The sequence below is a fragment of the Lactuca serriola genome, chromosome 6, assembly GCF_051521515.1.
Source record: "Lactuca serriola cultivar US96UC23 chromosome 6, Lser_US96UC23_V15, whole genome shotgun sequence".
In the NCBI taxonomy this organism is placed as follows: Eukaryota; Viridiplantae; Streptophyta; class Magnoliopsida; order Asterales; family Asteraceae; genus Lactuca; species Lactuca serriola.
In genome coordinates, this window is record NC_136413.1 from 23,185,013 (window position 1) to 23,191,821 (window position 6,809).

Sequence of the window (6,809 nt, forward strand, 5' to 3'; positions counted from 1 at the left end):
TTTCCTTTCCCTAAAGAATCAAACTATTTTCACTTTACACTTTGAAATCATCATATCTCGCAGCATAATGATACCCATGGCCCATGGGTCATCAATACTCTAAGCGAGAATATATTCGGTCACATTTAAGGCACACTTCACAATTAAAATTGTTTATGCATGTTCATCACGAAACTCAATGGCTTTAACTTTGATTTGAAAAGGTTTTGGGAGTTCAACATTGAAAGTTTATTTTAAATAAAGGGTAAAAGTGCCTGACAGGGCATTATCATATTAATTAAAGTCAGAAGATTAATTTATAATTAATGGAAATGTATGGGCTGCTTCGCAATTAAGCTAAAACTGGACAAAGTTAACTTTCTAAGTTTATTGCAATGTAACGAGTCCGTTAAAGTAGTACTGATAAGCTACTTAGGGCTTTTCACAAAATTTTCAAATATACATTTTCACCTAAAAACTAGTTTTCCTGTTAATCTACCAAGTCAAGATGCAAAAACTTTTTGTCATATTTCCAATTTAAAAATCCAATGATACATAGGTTTCTCTTTTTCTCTTTCACCAAAGCCCCATTTTCCAAGTCCACCCTCAAGTTAAACATCTTAAACATTTTCCAAGATGGAAGAAGTATGAAGATTTTTCACCAAATATCCCAATTAACTTGAAATAATTCCATAAAAACAACACTATATCATCACCACAACATATTTTATGTTTTTTCTTTCTGCTATTAGTGATAGGGACATATTCTGTGGGAAGCCTCATTACACTGATGAATGACCCCACCAGGAAAACCCCAAAAAAAGAAGAATATATTTCTATCTGTCACTATTCTGCTACACATTTTGCACAAAAACCAAAAATACAATTGAAGGGCAAAAGGTAAAAACAGAAGAAAACAACAACAACATTTGCCATTTGGTGTGTATGTGTGTGGTCCTTAATCTGTAGACTTAAGTAGTGATGGTGAAGGCCCACCAAAAATCTGGTCTATGAGTGGCTCTGAGGAACGATCTACTAAGGCTGTCTGTTGCTTTTGTTTTTCCCGATAAGTCGCCCATGTCACCACATATAACCCCACTATGATCAACAATCCTCCCAAAATGCTGTTCATTAAATAAAAAATAAACCATCATTTGGAAAAAACAAATTAAGTTGGATGCTGAGAAAACAGACCTTCCCAAATAGATTGGGTCACCAAGGAATACTTTTGACAAAAAAGCAGAAGCAGCAGGTTGAAGTGGATTATAAAGAGCAACCAAAGCGGGTCCCATGATCTTGTTCGACCATGTTAGAAGTACATAGTTCAATGCAGACGCGATGACTCCCTATTTTTTTTTTAAAAAAAAAAAAAAAACATCATGTAAAAAAAACATATCAGAGCTTTATACAATACAAGGGAGAACAGAGAAGATACTTACAGCATAAATTACTGCCAAAACCTCGGACCTGGTCAAATGCCAGTTCATTGACTCATTGTTGAAGGAGACAGCTGTCACCACCATAAAAAGTGTACCAAAAAAGTATGAATACGCTGTAACCGATAGATTTGCAGGATACATAGCCAACACTGGAGCCTGAAGAGTGAACTCATTTCAATACAAAAATAGAAAGAAAAAAAAATCATACTTGGAATTCAAACCATTTAAAAAAGTAAATGTACAATTGAATGAATACCTAAACAGCTAGATAGGTAGCCATGCATATACAGTTTCCTATTAAGCATATAACACCAATATGCCAGTTGTCAATTCCTAAGGTTGGAAGATTAGAAAACATCCATCTAGAAACTTCTGGATGTCCACCTGGAATTATTTGATGGACACTGTTTGGAAGCCCTAGTAAAGCTGGTCCTTTGAAGATAGCCATTAAAATGGCACCAGAAACACAAACCAAGGTGCCTCCAATTTTTGCCTGACCTTCACTTTTCAGCACATTTACTGTTTCTGTACTGAATTTATGACATATAAAAAATCTTGTACATTGACAACAAGTAAATGTGTGGATTGTGATAACTTCATAAGTAAAGCTTACCCTTACCCCATCAATGCACCAAGTATAAATGTGAAGACAGGAATTGAAGGTTGAATGGCTGCAGCATAGGTTGGATTTGTGTAGCCAAGTCCAAAAAGAAACAAAACCTGGGTCCCAAATATCCTACAAAGAAAACATTACGCATGTGTTATATATATATATATATATATATATATATATATATATATATATATATATATATATATATATATATATATATAGTATGATAAAGATTGGCAAAATTTTCCCAAATTACATACTACTTGAACATTGAAACATTGTTCTTTAAAAGTATTAATATTTCTTCTGTATCGGGAACATTTCATGACCAAAAGATTAGCAAGTATCGTTAAAGTTGCATTCCAAACGATTGATTAAACTTTGAGAACTATACTATGAGAAAATAATTTGATAACAAAAACTCAGAATGTGACAAAATTTTCCAATATGATGTCTTTTAAGATGCTATAGGATTACAGCAGATATGAATAACAAGTTTGGAGATTATGGACTTACCCTGTCAACCCAAGAAAGAAGAAATACATGAGAAACTGCCTAGTCATAGTTGGTCTGGTTCCCCTACAAACAACATAAAATCAACCCAACTTTAGTTTCACACATTTCCCAAGTAGTATTTACAGCTCAATGATGATTGATATGTTATTCCGTGAATACAAATAATGGATTATGTGCACCAGTTAATATATTTGACTTTTATCATCAGCAAAAAGCAACATTGTGTATACTAAATGGCTAAAACGTTATGGTGAATACTAAATCTTATTAAAAACAATCAAATGTAAGAATGAGAAATATAGTGAAATTTGCACGATGAATTAATAAGTTCTGACTAATATAGTGAAATCTGCATTTTAAGTACAGCGATTGCAAGTACAAGCAAAATTGACTGGGGGACATCAACTTTACTTATTCTAGAATCAATCTGATTTCAACCCTAAAACAGTTCGAGGAAAACGATGCAAGCCCATATCGAAGCTGTTATATTATCCCATAACGCAAAGAATATCTCGCTAACTTTTCATCGGTATTAAATAACAGAAGACAATTAATTCGAACCAAACTTTTCATCGGTATTTAAATAACAGAAGACAATAAATTCGAACCACAATTTCTAAGCAGGAAGAAACAATTGAGAAGTTGACTAACTTTTCGCGGAAATAGGCGATGGGAGCAAGGATAGAGATGGCAAGGATGTCACGATACACGCAGAAAACAATCTCATTCACTCCACCATTCAGAGCTACTTTTGTGATGACATGATATCCTCCATTGAACAACTGTACCAACGCCATCGCCATGTGTGCCTTCCATGCTTCTCCTGCAGCGCCACCGTCTGATGTAATCCTCATATAATCCGGTGAGACACACACGCACTGTTGGTGTATCTAACAAATCAGTTGTCGAGCAGTCGTTCACTTCAACCAATTTGAAAAATGATGTTAGCTGAAGTGAATGAAATTGAAAGTGATGATGGGGTCGTTTTGAGACTGAAGTAAATGGAAACAAAAAGGGGGGAAAACATGTTCCTATTTCAGTATTGTTGGAGTTTTTTCCGGGAGCAGGGGATATCCGGAATTTGGATAGATCAATACACCTAAGCAAGACATTATGGCTCATAAATTGCCACATTCCCTCTTCTAAACCAAACTTTTACCACGTATCATCTTATTATTTACTTTCTATTTTGTTTTCTCGTCCAACAATTTTATTTTTTCCTATTTTTTTATTTAAATTATTCAAATATACAAATCTCGTAAAATCAATCTTCAATTGTTTTCTATTTTTTAGATTCAACCCCTGAAATCCACAATCAAATTATCAGTTTTCAAACCTAAATAAAAATGTATATTTCTTCTTCGATGACTCTTTCTCTCTCGACAAATATAATGATTTCTTCCGCCACCAAGTCCCCACCATCACCAAATCTGCTACATCGCAAGAGATTAGTAATGAAATCACCTTCCAGCCACCGCCACCGTTGCCGCCCGTCCGATGTGGCTTGTGTTTAGATCGACAATTATGATCCCTTGCCGCCACCTATGGGGACATTCCTATGAACGACCTTTAGCGGAATATGGATATGGGTCGAGCATGGACCACAGTCAAATGTCTTATCGAGAAACTCAAGGTCCAAATCGTGCTAATACAAGGGGCGGGTTCATGCTATTAGGGCCGTAGGAAAGAAAATTATAATTACGGCTCTAGCAGGTTAATTTCTCTATTCAATTCGAGCTTTCAATATGTTTTTTTTGTGTGTGATTTGAATTAGGGTTTATTTGATGTTCATGAATCTTGGCAAACTAGAGTATGTAGTAAGAGATGCTTATTTGATGATTCTCACTTTTTGGTGATTTTTTACCCATTGATTCTCACCTTTACAATTTATATGTATCGTTGTTCAGAATACTATTGTGACACGTGTTGCCACTATTGTGACACATGTTGTCGCTCTACCATAAGACATGGTCTTCCCCCTGTCTCGATCTCGATTCTCATGTAACCCGTTTACATTTGTATAGTTAAAAGTGTTAATAAGCTTAATTGGATCATATAACTGCATATTATCCGATTTTATGAGGGATAATGACTTAAAAGAGTAATATATTTTTCGATTTGTATATATTTGGTTATTGAGTTTTTTTCATCCATATTTACCCCTTCAACTTGTTAAACTGTACACATTCAGTCCTTATGACCGACTACTCCAGGTTAGCCGGTAAAAATGACTTAATAGGGTAATATATTTTTCATTTTGTACACATTTAGTCCTTAATACATATTTTTTCTTTTGCAACATAAGTTATTTTTGTTGTTGTACTCATTCAGGATTTATGAATGATTTCTTTGGTTTTTCTTACGAAATCTTACGTGGAACATTAAAAAATGAGGTGCTTGGGCCTTTGGATGCTTATGTCCATCGCGATCTCGACTACTTGGTTGCTTAGGTTATGCGTTTTGAACTATATAACTTCTTCATACGATCTCGGATTTTAACAACCGTTATATCCATACGAACGATCTTTATATACATGCGTTCTTATTTTAGTCTACTACAACTTTCATTTAGATTACTCTCATTAAAAAATAATATATTTTTACTTACGATTTTAATATCCATACGCAGGGGCGAATTTAGCCCGGTCCCGGTGTTGCACCAGCAACACTTGTTTTCTCTGTCCGTAGTGGAAAATTTTTTGATTTTTTTTTCCATTTATACCTATTTTTCATGTATCAGCGTCTATTTCATCTTGACAACACCTACTATGTATTCCTACATGTGTCCCTGTCCATATGTTTTTTATGAATGCATGTATGAATGTTTTTTTATATAAAATCGTAAGTAAAAATATATTAGATTTTTAATGAGAGTAATCTTAATGAAAAAATGAACACGTGGATATAAATATCGTTAAAATATGACATCATATAAAGAAGTTACGACGTTCAGAATAAAAGACCTAAGCCAAACCACAAGACTTATACAACCAAGTAGTCGAGATTGTGTTGGATATAAGCATCAACAACCCAAAACACCTTGTTAATGATTGTCCCACGTAAGATATCGTGAGAAAAACCTAAAAAAATCATTCATAAGTATTGAATGAGTACAAAAAAAGGACTTATCTTGAAACAAAAAAATATTAATGACTAAATATGTACAAAAATATTAATGACTAAATGTGTACAAAATGAAAAATATATTACCTCATTAAGTCATTTTTCCTGGCTAACCTTGAGTAACTGGTCATAAGGACTGAATGTATACAGTTTAACAAGTTGAATGGTTAAATGTGGACGAAAAAAAACTCAGTTACCAAATGTGTACAAATCGAAAAATACATTACCATTTTAAGGTTGTGTTTGGCGCGCCACAGCTAGCTGATTTTTCGAGCTTTTTTATGTTGTCGTGTTTGGTAAGCCAAAAAGTAGCTTATAAGTTAGCTTTTTGAAAAGCTACTTAGACTAGCTTTTTAAAAGCTTTTTTAAAATTTTCCAAATACACCCCTTAATTAATTATAGAAACACATACTCTTACATGTCCTTTTATGTAATTTTATATATTTCAGCTAGCTTTTCAGCTAGTTTTACCAAACGTTATTTTTTATCAGCTAGCTTTTCAGCTATCAGCTAGCTTGTTATTTAACAGCTAGCTTTTCAGCTAGTACGCCAAACATAACCTAAGTCATTATCCCTTCATTGGATCATATAATTACATTTTATACGTCCGCCTTTACATTTGACTGGTTTATAACTTTATAAAGATGTGGAATTAGACTTTCTCTTCTATTTTTTAGATGGATATCGAACTCCTCCCTGGATTCAAAAAATGTGAGAATAAAGACTATTAACAGAAAATATTTCATCTTTCCTTGATGCGGCAATAAATAGTCTTGACTTTCCTGAAAGCTTACTAACGTGTTGTAGTTGACTATACCTTCACGAGTTACTTGTCAGCACCCGAAAATTATAAATCTTTACCAAGTACCAAAAATTGGTTTTGGAACTTTCTGAAGCATCAAGCCTGGCATCCCAAAGCCAACGTAGTCCAGGCGAACTCAATAATCCGATTTTCAAAACTGTACCCAACCAGCCTATCCCAGATCCAACACTTATCAACGATCGACGTGACATGAGTCATTGTATCAGACCTGATTCTCGCGCATCAAGATCTTTTGTGAGTGCCCTTCCTTTTGGGGCCTGAGGCTCATCTCATGATGTTTGTCTTGTCTAATTGTTTTTGTCTTGATTGGTACGCT

General features: G+C 34.2%; 1 pseudogene across 1 annotated transcript; it reads right to left on the bottom strand.

Annotated features, from left to right (window-relative positions):
* Positions 1-633: 633 nt before the first annotated feature.
* LOC145057852 (WAT1-related protein At5g45370-like) lies at positions 634-4,365 on the bottom strand (annotated as a pseudogene). Its single transcript, XR_013686199.1, has 7 exons — positions 3,884-4,365; positions 3,199-3,467; positions 2,548-2,610; positions 2,038-2,154; positions 1,675-1,948; positions 1,419-1,574; positions 634-1,325 (listed from the first exon to the last, which is right to left on the bottom strand). The product of XR_013686199.1 is annotated as a WAT1-related protein At5g45370-like (transcript).
* Between the last annotated feature and the right edge of the window lie 2,444 nt (positions 4,366-6,809).